Source organism: Anopheles darlingi, chromosome 2 (assembly GCF_943734745.1).
Source record: "Anopheles darlingi chromosome 2, idAnoDarlMG_H_01, whole genome shotgun sequence".
NCBI lineage: Eukaryota > Metazoa > Arthropoda > Insecta > Diptera > Culicidae > Anopheles > Anopheles darlingi.
In genome coordinates this window covers 23,259,403-23,273,741 of record NC_064874.1, presented here as the reverse complement: position 1 = coordinate 23,273,741, position 14,339 = coordinate 23,259,403, and the positions used below count along the sequence as shown (strand labels likewise).

General features: G+C 48.4%; 1 protein-coding gene and 1 non-coding gene across 2 annotated transcripts in view; one reads left to right on the top strand and one right to left on the bottom strand.

Moving 5' to 3' along the window:
• LOC125950219 (uncharacterized) overlaps positions 1–14,339 on the bottom strand; it is a 486,985-nt gene that overhangs the window by 155,197 nt on the left and 317,449 nt on the right. The gene's annotated exons all lie outside the window — the stretch shown is intronic.
• On the top strand, positions 4,817–4,888 carry Trnap-cgg (transfer RNA proline (anticodon CGG)). The gene has a single exon. It is a non-coding gene; the product is annotated as a tRNA-Pro (tRNA).

Below are 14,339 nucleotides of genomic sequence, written 5' to 3'. Positions count from 1 at the left end.
AGTAAGTGACAGCGCCAGCGCTCTCTCAACAAATAATCCCAATATGTTCCCTCCCTTCGGAACGCGTTGCGAGCACTACGCTGTATAGCACTTCCACTCATGTGTCCTGGCCTGAGAGGTCCTTGCGCACTCAATCGCGCCCCCCAAAACCTCTCAGCACGCGAGCACTTTCGTCCAATGCTAGCCAGAGCCACTCTTTGCCTCTCACTCGCTCTGGCAGCACACTGGCAGAAAAGGAAAAGTTTAAGATTTCCATCCCGGGGCCACGCGTCGCGCATCGCGATGAACAAACGCCAAAGAGAGCTGCCGTCCTATTAATCTGTCAAATCCTTCTTACACCCAGTGGATTTTCTGAAAGACGAATGATAGGGAGAGGGAGTGCAAGCAACAACTAAAGCACAACAAAACACGCACCACCGTTCCAGGGGATGGTCTGGTGAACGGAAAAACATAGAAGCGGAAAGCGGACGCTCGAGAGAACAATGCCATGTGGCTGCGTCCTTCCCCCCAAAAACAGATCTTGACAGATCCCCTGACGACCGTCTCCAAGCCGTGCCGAGAGGTGGTGATGAGGGACGTGTGAATGGAACGGTCTCCACCTCCGCGATGTCGGGTAAACCCTAAAAGCTCGCTTCGAATACGGCGATGCTTCCGATGCCACCGGATGTTCCGCCAATCGGTGCGAACGTCTTGTGTCTTGTGCCCGGAACAGCAACGCCAGGACGCCGTGGTCTTAGTAGCCTTGGAGTTCTCGGTTCGTTCCTTTTGCACAAAAGGAAAATGTCTGTGCCCTCTTCGTCCATTCGTTGCGCCCTTCTCGTGAGCTGCTCGCTCGCTATATAGGGCTTAGATAAAGATGACATCCTCGAACAATGGAAAGTAAATTTATTTTCTTCTCCAGTCACTCATTGGCTCCTTCCTCGTACTGCTCCTTCCTGCGCTTCGCTGGCTTCCATTCTTACTGCCATTTACGACTTATAGACAAATTGAAAAGTTTTGTGCTCATGAGGGAGGGTGCTCGCAGGCTCAGCAGACAGGCTCCCATGAGTCACTTCTCGCCCACACATAGAACGCCCATACATCCCAGCTTATCCTTTATTTGAGAGAGTGAACAGTACGTACAACAGCTGTCAACGGCTCCGATTCCAATCGAGTCGCAATGGCTAATGGCATGAGCCTCATAACAGGACTGACGACAGGAGCACGCGTGTGTGTGTGCGCGCTAGATTGTTGTGTATAACGGAAGGACCGGAAGCGCAAGAAGCTCGGACCGGGGCCCGGGGACACTATTGTTCTTGATCCCGGAAGCGTAAAGACATGAGACGGGCCACTGGGAATACTACTGGACGAGTAAATTGTGCACCACTGGTGACAAGTTAATTGTGTTGTTAAAGTCATCCTAGCGCTGCCAAACCGTTTGTTACTAAACGCTGTATTCTGTTCGGGTATTATCTACTGCTTTCAGACCCTTAAGGACCGGTTTTCAGAGTGTTCTTTGGTGAAGGAGAGTCCAAAATGGATGCTTCACGACGTACATTGTGTCGTATGCAATGCTGGAAATGTCTATAAGGTTTGCAAAATGGTTGAATGAGACGCGAAATCGATTTCTATTAATAGAATAAAGGACAACGAAGAAAGAAAATGTGCGAGCAGTGACAACTTTCCCCTCGTTGTTGTTTGGATATCATGTTCTGTTTTCACAAACAAAGCATTCCTAGTGATATGTTGACGCATTATCTTTGTAACGTCGTAAATGAAATGCTGCCTCAGCTTATCCCCCCAACCGACGATAAATCACCATTTTCTATTCGTACCAGTGCTTTGCGGTATGTTTCAGGCTTCAAATGTGCCGGAAATGCGTTTTTTTCCTTCATTTCAGGAATGTTATCCACACGAATTTAATGCTTGAAATGGACGTTAACGAATGAATCATTCGCAAGGTCGGAAATCGAAGCTGTCCGATACCATTTAAGAACAAGGATTGTAAGAACATGATGTGTTCTGCGCTGCTACCGATAATAGCCGCGAATCCTTCCCAAAAGGTTGCAACCAATCATCGCTCTGCTACGATTTTGATTGTAATGGAAACTCAAATGTAAATCAAATGTAATGACGGGGCGTACCATCGCTCACCATATGCCGATTGATGTTTTGGGATGTGCCGACACTTTGTAAACATTCGCTTTAACCACATCTTCCTCCATCATTTCCATGCTTCATGTCAAAAGGCTGCGCACTCCGTTCACTCAGGAGCTACCGAACCGAACCGATAGGACGCAGGAGAAATGTTCCTTCCAAACCGTGTTCGTGTTGGTTGATCCTTCTATGCTGCGCTCAAGTTCGCCCGATGATTTATGAGTCACCATTCGTCGGATTCATTAATCAAATCCCACCACCCCCCGTCCAAACAAAACACATAACGAGACAAACATGAGCATCAGCGAGGACCGTTACAAATGATTCCATCACCATTTTCCCTGCGCCCCTGCGTTGAGTGGGCTGGTACGTCAGGACGATGAAAAGGATCTCGATGTCGCTCGTTTTGCATGTCATAAAGCGATCATTCGTTCCTGCGCGAAAGGTGGAAAGGTCCCAGGCACCGAAGCTATCCGATAAAAACCCCGGGATTGATCCCGGGTGCTATAATCCGGAAATGGATAACTTCATTGGTTCCGTTTTGGGGAGGGGGGCGGGCGCCAGTGGAAATTGGTTCGTACTCCCGGAAGTAATCCATCTTTGCTTGTCTCTCCAGTGATTGTTCGCCGTTGTTGAAAGATTGGCCTTCGAGTGGGAACATTATTTGTATTTCCATTTCTCTTCCGTGCTTCACTGGCGCGCTGGCGTAAATAAATGGTGTTTGATAGGAGCAACTCGTTTGTAAGAATAATTTTCATTTTTATGGGAAACTCTTTTGAAAAGTACCCTGCTCCCTCAACAGTATGTAATGCTGAGCTTAGCTTTAAAAACAAAAAACAATAAAAAAACAGATACGACGAATTCTTAAAGACATCTGCACGGAAATAATCGAAGAGTAAACGCTAAAGCAATGACTAAGGAACTCAACGGAGTCAACTGGTATCCCACTTACTTACACCGACATCTGGCAGAACGTCGCATTAAGCAACGCATTAAGTTCATCTTCTGTCTTCCGCCGGACTAGCTCGCAACTCGGTAGCAAAGAAAATCGTTTTTACATTGGCTGGAATTTAATTACTCGGACCGTTTGACGAGGTGAATGCAAAGCAGAGGACAAGATATGATAATGAGTGGGCCAAGATCGAGCAAACTTAGCCGGCACTATTTCATCTCCACCTTATATTTTTCCCTTCTTGTGCGAGGAAAAACGAAAGCGACATCCAAGGAGCACCGTCGAAAGGCGTTAAAGTTTTCGCAACAAGGGCCGCGACGCTGTACTTACTGTTGGCTTCAACGGTCTGTTCCCGGGCCGGACAGGAACTTGTAGCAGATGTAATGGCAGAGGAGCAAAACCTTCTCAACTGCTGCACGTAACGCCAAGCTGTTGCGTTCGCTTTCACTGGACGGCCAACACGTCGTGGCAGGGAAATGAACAGCAAACGGTAAGCCACAGACTGTGACGGAACGCGGCAGCCAGCCAGCCAGCCCGCCAGCCAGTCAGCCAGCCGGTGAAAATCCAGAAAAACAAATTTCAAAAGAAAGTTTTCCCATTCTGGGCCACCACTCCCTCGCGCTCTGTAGCTAAACGGCGAGGCGGGAGTGACAGTTCGGGACGATAAATTCGGAGCAAATTGCTGCTCGTCGGTCGGTTGGTCGGTTGGTTGGTACCGGGACTGGGTCTGGCCATGCCGACGTCTGACGACTGCCAGCGGCCGCCGTTCCTTCCCGAGAGCAAAACATTTTCATAAATTTCCTCGCAACTTCAATAGTGAATCGGTGGAGAAGTTTCGTTCGGGGGAGGAAGGAAGAGAGCAGAGCTCGGAAGTTGATGTTTGAAGCACCACCACCATCATTTCCACCTGACAGCAACCATGAGGGCGCGGCAACCGGTCTAAAGATCGGTTTGTCAGTGATCGATAATGATGTTAAGACATATTTTATTACGTCGGCACTGTTTAATGTTTCCTTCCATTAGGCGGAGCGCAATCATCACGCCTCGCTTGCCTAGCCTGGTGATGAGACGTGCAAGTGCCATATTGCTTCTCACTCACTCACTTACTCACTCAGTTGCTCGCCGGCTGATGGTGTTTGGTGATAAATCGCAATGATAGATGAAGCGCCGCATGCTTTGTGACCGCGCACAACAAATTAGAAGGAAGGAAGGTCGTTGATAAGGTCTTGCGGCAACGGTTTTTGTTTTTACTTGACCGTTTTTGCTTTGGAGTAGTTTAAAAATATAGTATTGGTGTTTCACTATCACCAGCTCTCCGTATGCGCCTGCGCATGATAGTAGCCCTCTGACACATCGTAGAACGTAAACACTTTTGACAAGTGTAGAAGCGATCTAGTATTCACTTCACACTGTCTCGGAAGAATCTAATGCTACTATGTCAACAAAGAGCTCGTTGAGTGATCAGAGCAGCATTACCTTTAATTATTAAACCAGCAACTACTGCAAGAAACACTAAAACGTCGCTTGACTGTTACATGACTTCGGAAGGTTCCAGTTGCAGTTCGGTCCGGTCAACGGCCTTGGACACCGTTCCAATAGCTTCGTATGTTGTCTGTCCAAGCGATCCTATCTGGTCCGCCACAACGATCGTGGTCAAACGTGGTGCTATCGAAGCACTTTCACCGACTGCTGGTTGCTGTAGTGTTTGACGTTGGGCCCCCTTCAAGAGGCTCGTTGGTCTAGGGGTATGATTCTCGCTTCGGGTGCGAGAGGTCCCGGGTTCAAATCCCGGACGAGCCCCAGAGATCGTTGATCAATGATCAAGTTGCGATTAGTTGAAATATTTATTTTTGATCCCATATCTCTCTCCTCCTCATCATAGAAAAGTGTTGAGGAGTCAACAGGTAAAGTAAGAAACGTTAAAAACAACGGTATCAACACACGCCGGTAACAACAGTGAGACGTCGATCGATTGTCCAGTAGTTGGTGTTGTTTACCTTTTTATGCTACGACAAAACTGCAAACCCAGATCCAGATAACCTCTCAAGTAGCGGCTCAACCGGCCAACGAGGCGAGTGCGGGACTCATGTGCTGCCCATCGCGGTGAGGTTTGCTTTTCGCTCCAATCACGTTGATGGCACCCAAAACACACCGACAACATGAGCAACGAGTTGGCGAGAGACGACGATGCCGACGACGACGACGACGACACCGACACGCCGATCGGCGCTGAACTCAGATCATCATCATCAGCAGCAGCAGCAACAGGAGCTGCTCAATGCGCGTCCGGCCATGATTGTGGTGCGGCTGGCCATTACGCCGAGGGTGGGTGTTGGGCGAACGGGCGACCAGATGAGTGCATCTGGTACCAGGCGATCATCGAAAGCAGAAGGAGGTATCCGGCACGCCGGTCCGGCCACCCAGCCGAACCCAGGAGACGCCGCAGCTGAGTCACCGGGAGGAGCGCGCGCGCGCGAGACACCCCCGAACGCACGGGCCAGGGATGAGAACGAGTGGTCCACACGAGTGCGACTCCCAATACTCCCCGCCGCCGCCACCATCGCATCAGCTCACCTGCCGTCGGGGTGTGTGGATCTCGCGCGCAATTCACATCTTTTCATCGGCGGAACCAAGGCAAGGGACCAGGGGACCAAGACAGCCACGCACACGGGCACACGCATCCACGGTACTCAACGCGGCCCGTGGCGCGAGTGTATCCTCCACGCTCCATAGCTGACCACCTCTTCGGCCCTTGAAACCCGCCAAATGAGCGTTTGCAATGAAAACATCACTTTTCGCGGACCAAAAACATATCCCTCCCGGCAAGCGGATCCAGACACTCCAGGGGTATACATCCCTTCCGGTTCCGGAAGCTGAAAAGTTCGGGTCCAACACTCATTTGCTGGCGATTACGACGGGGAATCCAAGGGGTTCCGTTGAGGACTCTCAGAACCGTCGTCGATTGCCAGGAGGTAGCCAGGCCTAGACCCGGACCTCACGCTACGCCGGTGCAGCACTCAGAGTGAATGCTCCTATCCTGCGGCAGCTCCAAACCCCTTTTGCTGATTGATGGTTGATTTGGGGAAATGACGTCACAAACGTCAAACGACAGGTCGAAGCCTTCGACAGGTCTAAACGCTAAACGTTTTATTCCATAAAAGGTAGCGAAGCATTTTAAACCTTTCCAACACACGCTTGCAGAGGGAATGTGCGATCTGTTTGGTTCCTGTACCACGGAACACAAAATGGAAGCGAAATGAAAGGATTCCAAGGCATCAGCTTATCTCGTTGTCGTTGTCGCCACATGCCTTGGATGTCATAAAGCGTTTGCAGCTCCTCATCAAGTAGCCTGAGCTCTCTCTCTCTCTCTCTCGCTCGCGCTCCTGTAGCCATCCCGCTCTAGCAGTGTCACCACGGCTTCCAGGATCGCAGGAGCCTTCGCGGAGCCGCATCGCAACGGAAGGATGAATATTGCAATACGCTGTTCCCGCTCTGATAGATGAAATCAAATGCAATCAATCATCATTTCGCTTCCTGCACGCGTTCGCGAACGCGTTTATTAATGTCACTGCGAACGGGACAGGACGATGGCGGTTTGACGGTGCCGGTGACAGCGACTCTCACAGGAAGAAGAGGAAGCTGAACCATTTCATTTCGACTCGACACTAAATGACGAGCTGCCTGCCGGTGCCTGATGCCTGGTGCCAGTTGCATGTTGTGTGTCCGTTAGATGGCCATTCCGTGTCCCGGCAATTAGTGGCGCTGCTGCTGGTGTGTTTTTGTGCCATATTCCCCGGGCTCACATTTTGTCCACAAAACAACAACGAAAAAAAAGCGGCGTTTTTAAACAGTTTCCGTTTCTTGAAAATGCGCGAAAAACTTTCTGCAAGGACCACACACAAACATGAGACCCCCCACACCAAGCGCATCATTAAATGTCCGTTCCGCGTTCATATTTTTATGAGTTTTTGGAACCGTTTTAGAGGCTGATGCGATGCAAAAAAAAACAAAACAGCAGCAAAACTCCTACCAAATAGAGAAGCGAGCGTCTGGAGTGCCCGCAAAACTGTGCCGTCAACGCCATTTCCAGTAACACCTGGAACTACGTTAACGTTCCTTCCGAATTGCCATGCCAAATTTCCCTGGAGTGCTCGCTCGGTGTGAGATGAGTGAGTGATGCCGGTGCAACAGCAACAACGAAATTTTACGTTCTCGCTTCGACCATGCCTTGACGGAGTGTGAAAAGGGGAAACGATGCGTCAAAGGCTGTAAATGCAGCCAGAGGTGCCAGCATTCCTTGTTCCTTTTTTTGTTTTTTGCGCGACGAAAATTGCTGCAAAAAAACCATATTCCCGGGTGGTCTGTTCCCCCCGGCAGCTCGGTATCTGTTAGTAGAAGAAGCAGCCAAAGTGGGTCGTTAATGAGAGATAATGTCGGGGACAGCGTGTTCTAAGCATATTCGTGGGGGTCTTCTTCGCCCTTCTGAGGACCATGTGTTTACAACAACATTATGCTTCTAGTTTCCCGCGTTTCTCGTGTGTGTGTTTCTGACGCAATGATGCGAACCATCAAATGTCGTCCCCTCAAAAAACGGTGCCACCCAATGTGCCAGATGCTGATGCTTCTCCGAGCACCGAGAACCGGAACGCAACTATCTGCCATCGAGTGGTCGTCGTCGTCGTCGTCGTCGTCGTGTGTGGCAGCAGGAACACAGCAACAACAACGCTCTCACGGCTTCACGGCACGCGGAGTGGTTGGAGAACTCTTTGAACTCGATCTCTGCTGCTCGCTGCTCGCCGCTCGACGCTCGAGCTCATCGCTCAGCCACCGCCGGTAGGGTAACGACGACGACCGTCGCGTGATGGCGTCACCAGACAGTGCGCCATGAGTAGCCCGCAGCAGACAGCGCCCAGCGGAGGACTCAAAACCCAAACCCGAAGCTCCAACCGCTCCGATTCGTACGTAACGCTCCGATTCGCCGTCGGAACGGGATCCAATCGCAAATGCATTCGCGCAACTTCCACCACCCTCTCTACGCGACATCGAATGTCACCTTTCCCGTCCCCCGCCCCAATGGGTTCTTCGATAAAAGTTTGATTAATGCATCGAGCAGAAGCCTCGCTGCAACGTCGAGAGCGCTTCTTTGGGGGCTCTTGGGAACCGAGTTCCAGTGACAGTTCGCCATGGAACAGTGGGGGGAGGAACCCTCGTCGAGTGATAAGCGCGAGACAGACCGTGTGGCCGTGTTCTGTGCGCGTGTATCTCGTCGTGGTCCGTCCTCTGGTGCGTATCTGATTAACATTCATTTTGGCGCGAGCATTTGAATGTTCGTTTTTGAGTTCGCTTCATTCGGCCGGTCGGTCGGTTGGTTTCGGGGATTGGGTGGCCTTTTTTTTTGCTGTGGGTGTGCGCTGCTGTGCCACCCAGCTACAACCGGACAGATCGACAGAAGCCCCGCGGAATGGCGAAGGCACAGGCGACGTGCGTTGCATGAGCAAACGGTACAGCATAAGCCCCACACCAAGCGAAGAGTGGAAGAGAAATTATCCCCGGTGGCCCGGCAACCCGCCAGGAGGGGAGCCTTTTTTCGTATTCGACATTCGATTCATCAGCCTCCCCCCCCCCCCCCCCCCCCACCGGCTTCCTACCTCTTCCTATCCCGTTTGGCCTGTGAATTGTGTTTCACGGAAATTGATTCCCTCGCATGTTGCGCACCTTCACCTATCTGGGTTAGTGTGAAATATATTTCCGCACAAAAACGCACACACTCACACACATGACGGGCGATATGGAAAATGAATGGATCCTGGCGCGATGCATCGCCTCCCTGGATGCCCAAAACAAAACAGCAAAACAAAAAATTGGCCTGCATGCAAATCAACATGTGCATGTCACTGGGGTGGCCACTAAGGGTCAGTGAGGAGAGGGGTGGAGGTGGACGAAGCTCCTGCTCAATGCGAACACATTTCTCACGCGCGTGTCAATGGGTTCCGGTTTGTTTTTTTCTTTTTCGGGGGAGGAACTCCTTTTTCGGTTCTCGGGTTCTATCTATCGCCGAGGCGCGAGTTTTTGGCGCGACCAAAAAAGGTTGGCAATCCCGTGCATTGCATTCCTCCCTCCACTGATCGAGTAGGGAACAGGGCGTCCATTTCACGGACGTATCTTTTCCGGTGCGCGATTCGCGTTATCATGCACCGTGCGTTGCGAGGATTTTATTTAATCGAGCATATATGGAGAGGCGATCTGTGTGCTCGCTAGTTCTTCAATGGGCAATGTGTTCGTTGGTATTTGGTGCGTTTTTCGGGAAGAATCTTTAGCACAATTGATTATACCGTATTAAACATAGATCAAGGATGGAAAGTAGCGTGTTCCAATTATGTTAAATGTGTTGAAATAATTAATGCTTCGTTGCTTATACGAATTGATTGCGAAATGGAATATTGTTTTCCTTGTAAATTGCGACGAATGGAATTCGAGATTATGAGTAGCCAACAATTCTTCTTCATTATAGAGGACTAACATAAACTTGAGGAAAGACTCATTTTTAAATTTGTTTCGAGACGAAACCATCGGACTATATTTGTATTCGTGATGGTTTGCATAAACTACATCTTTTCAAGAATATCAGGACATAATTTAAGAGATGCAAATAAATATTCTTTTGTTTTTAAATGCTTACATTTATAACACCACTAAGTCGTACGTTTTGATGTTATTTCGCTAGATGATAGTTGTTCATATACTGCTCACGGAGTATTTGTGAAATTTTCAATGTATCGCTGTTCACATCTTTTTGAAATTAAAATAGTGATGCATGGTTACGGTTTTCCTTTCAAACACGAGTATTACATAATTTTTGCATAAAGATTTTGTATAAAATTTTGACGAACAAATGATCGTACAGATGGACTGACGAATTGGGACTAATCTTTGTCCTTAAGGGTAGTCGAAAATATCGATTGGAAGACCAGTCTAGTCAATTTAATATCATTTCAACATAGAACTTACAATCTTGGTGGAGGAAAACTTGCTGCTACATCAGTTATAGAAGAGACTAGAACATGAACATTTCATTAGCGACAGTGTCATCGACGAGTAAAGCTATGAAATGGTTTGAAATGGTTTTAATTTGACAAAATATATTTCAAAGAGATGCAGCCTAAAATATCCTTTATACGCATTTACTCCGGTAGAATTGTGAACGGGACTCATCTACTGAATCATTAATCCCGAAAGTAGATCGTTTGCAATAGAAACCAGAGGCTCGAACCACCATCATTGCACCATCATAAACGCAACGTAACCGATCAGATACCAAATTGGCTGCAGGTTTTAGCAAGCACTTTCGGGATCCATCAACGACATCATGTTCCAAACTGGCCACTGTTAAACCAGCACCGATCCAGCACCGTTTGCGTTGGCCAGACATTTGCATTTTGCATCACTCACGGCCTAGCAAATGGTGACTTTGATGCAGCAGCAGCCGCATTCTGCAACCATCATCTACAGTCGCAGGAAAATATTTTCCTTTTCCGACGCCAAAAGTGGTCAACGATCCAGAGGCAGCCCGTTCGAGCTGCTATTGCGGAGCTGGGAATCCGGCCGCCTAGTCGCCAAAGGAACAATTGATTGAATTTGACGTTTTCTGATTGCATCCGTTTCGACGTTTGAGTCGAACCGAATGCGGAATTCAGTCAGACCCTGGAAATAAGGTAGCGGAGACTGTGGCGCAGTCGGTTGATTGTACAACAATGTTGATCCGAAATGGCTCTAGGCTGTCCTAAGGCTGACGGACGGATACGAAATTGGGTTTAGATGTGCGAAGGATTACGCATAACTAATGAAATGGAAGAGGAATTTTATGGCAGGCGAGCTATTCGCTCTATGTTTGGAGTTATGCTATTGATCGCATTTTGATAGACGTTTTCATAATCAAACATAGCCCATAATCAAGGCAGCAGACAGTATATGCAGTATGCAATTGTAACTAGCAAAGCCACTTTACTTACTTTACTTAATAAATATTTTACGCTTTTCATTCCATTGCATTGTATCAAGTTTGGTATCAATTTTTGTAATATTTCCTACACGTTTCTCTAAAAAGAATATAATGTGGCGTGTGTTTGAAACGTTTTAAAAAGTCAGAATGCCCTTCAAGAAACCAAAACCATAGAAAACAAAGAACAAAAATCTGGAAACAAAAACGCGTTCCTCGCGGTCTCCGCCGCGTCATCGAACCGCCAGAATCGCGGAAAGATCATTCGCTTTTGACACAATTTTTATCCCCGTTACCACCTCCTCCTCCTCCTGGCGCGATGACATTGGGCGCCAGTTGAAGGGAGATTCTTTTGTATTTTGTTTTTTGTCGGCTTCAGTTTTTGTTATTTTCCGTCCGTTCTTAATGACCCCTTGCTCCGTACCCCGTGGGTTCGGATCTTAACGGGAGCCACTTGTTTTGGTCGCGAGAGAATCGCGCGTTTCCCCTGGGTAGCCATGCCTCTTGCGCCCCCTTTTTGCTGTTGTTTTGGAACGTATTTTGAGTCACACATCCCGGTGTGCACGTGTGTGGTGATGCCGTCGAGACCCGACGCCATCGCCAACGCCGCCGAATGGTGCAATCAACTGCATGCGCACGTTTGCATCACCACCACCACCACCATCGTCGTCTGTAACCGATCGCCTAACGGGGCATCCCCAATGTTGTGCGGAATTCTCATTTCACGGCAACCAGTTATGCATTATTTATTTTTATTCCTGCTGGCTGTCTCCCTCTCCCGATCGCGCTGCAAAGAGGGTGATATGATGCACAGACGCACACAACAGCAGCAGCAACAGCAGCAGCACCCACCCCTCATCGCATGATGAGCGTAATTTCCGGTTGCGCGGTTGTGACATGCATTTTCGAGGGCTTTGCACTCGCGGGATTGATTTTTTGCTCTTCTTATTGTCGTTGCCTTGCCTTCCGACAAAGTCATTGCCATCGGCACTGGCACTGGAGAGCGCGTTACGCACACTGCGGCGCAACTCAACCACCGTTCGTTCCACCGTTCCGTTTGGTGGATCATTTCGGATGAGGAAAAATGAACGGGAAAATTTTTATCCTTCGAAAAGAAGGGAAAAACTGTGCCCCGTTTTTCTCCTTGTTCGCTCTGTTCTGAGGGGGGTAAATTCAATTAACTCCGATGGCTCTAATTACGCACGAGCTGGAGTGATGGATGTGGCAGCTTAAAATGATCCGTTGGATACTCTGTTATCGATCTCGCTAGTGATGTGGTGCATGTTGACCTACTTACACAACGTAGACGCTGAACTATCTTAAAATAACAACAAAATTTGAGAAAAACAATCACACACACGCTCTTTTAGTTGATGAATTAAAATTTAATAAAAAAGGAGAGAAATAAACTTGTTAAAGATTAGTGAAAAGAAGCTTAAGAGAGGTTAAGCAAGAGAGAACAACAAAAGTAGAAAAAATCTCTCATGTACTTGCATAAAAACATAGAAGTAAATAAACATAAAGTAGTGATAAAATCAAGATACGTTAAAGGTACGTTAACAAAATTGAAAGAGCCATAGAGGAAGAGATAACAACATAAGGTGTAAAAAGAAAATTTAAAATCATAACATGAAGTAGCGGCAGAAGTAAGTCGTCGATTAGATTATAAAAGAAAGCCAGAGAGAAAAATATGTTAAAACATGAACAATGAATTACAAAATGGCAAATTCATCCGACATAAACAACAACCGACGTATTGAATTAATAAAATAAATCGCTTACACACACGCATGGTACAACACGTTGACATCTTCACTACATTGTGCGACAACAATGGACCATTCGGGCCGACAACCGCCGCCTGTCCAGGCCAGGAAGCTTTGGCCCCCGGCAACCGGTAGTCAACTTAATCAAAAGCCATCCCGGATTGTTGATTATGATCCTTCTCCAGCGGGAATGGGTTGACAAATGGGTGACAAAACATTAAAGACGGCCAGGCACCAGCAACTCTCTCTATCTGTCTCCCTCACCAACGCCGGCGGCGGCAGCTTTAATTTACGTGCCATTGCGGACGCACCTCAGCAGCAGGAGGAGGAGGTGGTGGTGGTAAGTTCGAAATGCAACGGACAGCATTACGCATTCATATGTTGCCGCGTGCGCCCGGAGCGCGCCACCGGCACCGCCATTCGGCAAATTGGGAAAGATAAAAAACCGCAAAACGTTCAATTAAGTTGCCTGCGGTCCTACCACCCCCAACCACCTCTCGACCAATTCGTAATGAAACATTCACCGTGCGAACTGGCTACTCACGCTTTTTGGATGCGCCATCAAACGGTACATGCACACAGACACACACACCGGCGTGCGCGTTATTATTTATGCACATTTGATGTGAATATTAAAAATTCAATTCGCACAATTTTGTAGCCGGATGGATGCATGGATGGAGAGCGCCGCCGGAACGCCGGAATCGGAAAACATGCTGCACACAGACACACACACACACCCGGGGCGGGTGGAAAATGCATCGGAAATTGACATTGACTGACGAATGTGCGGAAAAGCGTCCGTAAATGTTCACGGGATGGGTTCCGAATCCGCTCGCGAATTTTTGGTACTTTACAACAGCACCAGCGAGACAATCGACAGATAAAACGGGTGTTGCTGCCGGTGACGGAACAGCGTGCTGGAGCGGTGGTAATAATGCGTCAAATTGATAAACGAAAATCGGCAACCAGTAGTAGTAGGTGAACGCGCTGATGAGTCTGCGAACGCGGTCTCGATTTGAGCATCCTTCGTGTTCTCTTTTTCTCTCTTCTACCGCATTGAACAGACATTTGATAAAATTCGTCCATTTCTGCAACACTTTTCGCTCGGTTTTTTTTTCACCTCCCAGCATCTCAATCGAACCTATCTGACAGCCCATCCTGGGACATGTTTTTTTCCTGGGCCCGGGAAAAAAAAGGTTGATGAATAATACAGGACGCGGAAAACATGTTCCCTCACATGGCACGAGCGAAAAAGAGTGGAAAATATCGTGGAAAACACTGGAGGTGGTGGTGATAAGGATTCGCGTGCAAAAATGTGGCCGAAAGGCCGGAGAGCGCGAATCCATCACCTTTTCGTCAAACGTCAGACAACCGCGTGCGTGGAGCAATTGTCGAAAATGGCCGCGCCAGTGTGCTCCCTCGCAGGTTTTTTTTTAACCCCCCACCCCAGTGCCACCACCCTTCTGCGTCCTGCTTCTTATCTTTC